This window comes from Triturus cristatus, chromosome 6, assembly GCF_964204655.1.
Source record: "Triturus cristatus chromosome 6, aTriCri1.1, whole genome shotgun sequence".
Classification (NCBI taxonomy): Eukaryota; Metazoa; Chordata; class Amphibia; order Caudata; family Salamandridae; genus Triturus; species Triturus cristatus.
Window position 1 is genome coordinate 1,690,751,752 of NC_140589.1, and position 4,479 is coordinate 1,690,756,230.

A 4,479-nucleotide genomic window follows, 5' to 3' on the forward strand; every position below is an offset into this window, starting at 1 on the left:
AGCCAGTGACAGCCACTGTGAGAACATTGCATTGCCTTCAACCTCAACTCCAGAGCTCTCCTAGAGGCAAACTCTGTTCACATTTTCACTATAAACGATTGATGAAAAAGACTTCAGAAACACAGTATATGGGGGTAACAATCAATCCTAAGGAATGCCAAAGACATAAAACATGTGAAATGTAAAAACAGTAACTGCATCGGTGAAGTACCTTATGGTTTTATACAGTCATTGTTGAGAAATCATTCGGTATACTGTTTATTGCTGTAAATGAGGGAGACGACTCAGGGCTAGCTGCAGGAGTTGTTGAAGGGGCACTAGCAGACCTGACTTAACTGTGTTGGGAGGCGAGGCACAGGGCGTCTTGGCAGCAGCAAGGAGACAGTGAAAGTAGGTGTTTCTTTAAAGAGATGCACTGCATGCACTGCTAGAACATGCTCAGTGTATCTGTCAGCTACATGTGACCCGACATCACAGAGCCATCAGAGCTCATGATTCTGATGATTCAATAGATCACATAGACTGGCATGCCCTCTGCTTCCTACAAAGGCACTCTCCTGGAGCACTCAGTCCTTGATAGGTAGCCTTGGGCAGTATAGTGGTGAAACTGAAAGCACCAGAGACTACATTAAAAAGTGATGCTTGCTGTGTGTCATGTAGGGTTGGTACAAGTAGGTCCTGAGGAATAACCGACAAGGGGTGGATCGAGGTAAGTCCTGACTTCATTTACTAATAACTTTGGCACTGGTTAATGAATCTGCATAGTATTTGATAAACTGTAAGCAAATTAAGCGCAGTGCAGGGATGTGAGGTTACAATAAGATCTGACAAGGGTGAAAGGGGTAATGTTAAAGGGTTGGACAAAGTTAAAGTGGCTCTGTATATAGTGAGGGTTGGCCAATCCCTTTGGGTCACCTGTGGGGCTGAGGGCCATGTGCAGTGGATAGGAGAGGGATGGGCGCACACTGCCTCACACTCCAGCACTCAGTTTGCCCCGATGCATCATAATAAATGCAGTGCATTATAACACTTTCTTCGGTGTCAGGCTCAAGTTTTTCACCCTTTTTGGTGCAGCCAGTGCTGTGTATCTCTAGACACGTGTTTCAGGATAATTGTCCTTCTTCGGTAGAGAGCAACACTTTTTTGGGGGGTGCTGGAGATGCTGCCCAAAGTCTTCTCAGGTCTCAGTACCACTTGCTGGGCGCAGGTGCATCAACCAGAGCTCGTCAGCTCGTTACTTTCAGATAGGAGGGGGGTGGGCACACACTGCCTCACACTCCAGCACTCAGTTTGCCCCGATGCATCATAATAAATGCAGTGCATGATAACACTTTCATTGGTGTAAGGCTTAAGTTTTATCCTTGTTGGTGCAGCCAGTGCTGTGTATCTCTAGACACGTGTTTTAGGATAATTGTCCTTCTTCAGTAGGGGGGGTGCTGGAGATCCTGCCTAAAGTCTTCTCAGGTCTCGGTACCACTCGCTGGGCGCAGGTGCATCAACCAGGGCTTGTCAGCTCGTTAACTCAAGAGAGCCTTTTCAAATAGGAGGGGCGTGGGCGCACAGTGCCTCACACTCCAGCACTCAGTTTGCCCCGATGCATCATAATAAATGCAGTGCATGATAACACTTTTTTCAGTGTCAGGCTTACGTTTTTCAAGGCCACAGAACACCGACAGCACAGGGACACAGGACCCCCAGGAAGCTACGAACAACACCACCAGCAACATTACCCAAGGGGGTCCAGTGTCACCTGTGCGTGCCGCCGCCGTGTGGATAGGGGTGCTGGGAGGGGTGGTAGCAGAGGGCGCGCCTTGCAGAGGGGTCTGGACTGCATGATGACCCCCAACTGGCACGCATCATAGATGCGTACCAGGATAGCACCGGAGGATTCGGCCAGGTAGTGGGGATCCTCAAGGACATTCAACAGGAGCAGGCTGCCCAACATGCCCGCATGGAGGCAAAGTGGGATGCACTTACTGCGGTGCATCGGGACATACTCCAATGCCTCCGCCAGATAAGCACCAACATGTCCACACCTCCCTGTGTGGCCACAACATCTGTTGCCGCACGATCTGCCAGTGCCACAGGGAGGGAGGATGACTCTGGCGGAGAGTCATCTGCACCGCAGACGCCTGCACCTGAGGATGCCCCCCCCTAAGAAGAAGAGGGGTCGTCCGAAGAAGGACAAGTGAGACACAGATGTCCATGCACATCCGCCAGGGCCTCTAAACCTGTTCTGGACAATGCTCTTTGTGCGCAACACAACTCGCCTACATGACATGGAGGGTTCATGTTGGTCCAATGTAGCAAATGACTGTGGACTTTACTCTGGACATTTCAGCTACCAACACTTCCAACTCTACTGTGAACTTTGGATTCAAAACCCAATGTACAGCACCCACCATCCTGTGCACTATCCTCACACATGTTTGTAAATAAAGTCACCAGTACACTATACTTGCCTCTGTTGTGATTCCAACTTGTCATGTGTCATGGAGATGTTGATCTGCTAAACAACACAGTGCATGCCAAATACTACAACAATGTGATCACCGTTATGTGAGTCATGATGATGTGACACATGTGAGGGAGACACACCACTATGGCACCACAACACATACTCACCATGGCCATGTAACTCAACCCACACAATGATGTTGACCTGAAATACATTGGAATGCACAGACACCACACCTATCCACAGTCAGTGGTAACAATCCCACAGGTGAGGAAGGCAAATGTCAGTCAGATGTGGGAAGACAGACAACACATCTAACAAAGCATAGCACAGGTTCATTACACATCAGCAACATGTTAATTCCACAATAGTTGCAAGGTAATTGTACGTTACAGTGGACACACGGTCACAAAGTGTCGGAGAATTGAAGTCCAGGGGTGTGTGGCACATCACTTGATGGGAATTTACAACTTCCACACTGGTGTTGGAATCTGGATTTTGGGGGTCATTGTTGACCAAACAACAGGCAAAGTACCCTGGGAAAGACAGACACAAGACACAGTCAAAAGCACAGCAGAACAGGAGAAAAATGCAATACACATGCACAAAACATGTCAAAATAAACCTACACAGAAACAAGTTAGCAGTTCGACACTATTGTGGAGTACAGACCACCTGAAAGGACACATCACTGTACGCATCCAGTCAAGTGGCACACAGACACACTCAAACAGCAACAGAGCAGCCCCAACACATTTCAGGTTAACTCAATACATTGACATAATAACCCTGGAAACTCACATTCAGTTGAAAAAGTTGTTGATGAGCTGTGTACGGACGCCACCCTCATCATCATCATCACTGGCATCGTGGCCCAGACCTGGATCCTCCACAGGTGGCGGAGGTAGGTCATCGTCATCCTGGATAAGAGGCAACTTCTTCCGCACTGCAATGCTGTGTAGCATGCAGCATACAAGGATAATTTTGCACACCTTTGCAGGGTCATATGGGAAGGCCCCTCCGGTCTTGTCCAGGCAGTGGAAGCGGCTTTTTAGGAGACCAAATGTCCGCTCAATCACCCTCCTGCTCTGACCATGTGCCTCATTGTAGCGCATCTCGGGTGGTGTCACAGTATTCCTGAGGGGTGTCAGCAACCACAGCATGTTGGGGTATCTGGAGTCACCTACATACAAACAATTGAACAATTAGCTGAGTTTTGAAAGAGGGTGGAATACAACATTGCCAAACACACACAATGGTAAACAGTCAGTACACACCGACCGACAAGCCAGGGATGCTGGTCTGGCATCTGTGACATCAGCGTTGCAATGCGAGTACTCCTCATGATGTAGGCATCGTGCTCAGAACCGGGGAAACGTGCACACACATGTGTGATACACATGTCTGCAAGACATAACACCAGAGCATTAATGGAGTGGAAATGTTTCCTGTTCTGGTATGCCTGCTCATGTGCCCATGGTGGTACCAGGGCCACATGTGTATAGATTCGATGACGTTCGGCATCCTTCCCAGTGTATAATAAGCATCCTTTATTTCAGTGAGTTAACCTGGGCTAGGAAACTTGATGTACAGGTCAAGGAAATGCAACATCCCCTCCAGGACATCGCGTAGCACATGACTGAACATAGTTTGCGACATTCCACCAGCAGAAGCCACAGTGTACTGGAAGGTACCAGCAGCAAAGAAGTGCAGGACTGACATCACATTCACCTCTGGATCAGTGCTGTACGGTATGTCCGGCCAGGTAGCAGATGTGGCGCCAACTTCTCCACCAGTTCCTCAATCAGTGGCCTGGTGAAGCGGTACTGTCGGATGCAGTCGCGTTCCTGCATGGTCTCAAGGTCTGGGAACGGTCTATGGACAGCTGGTGCCCTGCAGTACAGAGATGAACAAAGGAAGATTGTCGATTCATCCACCCATGTGGCTATGACCAAGAAAAATATCACATGATACATCATGACAATACACAATGTACTGAGGTGTGTGCTGTAGGGTATGGA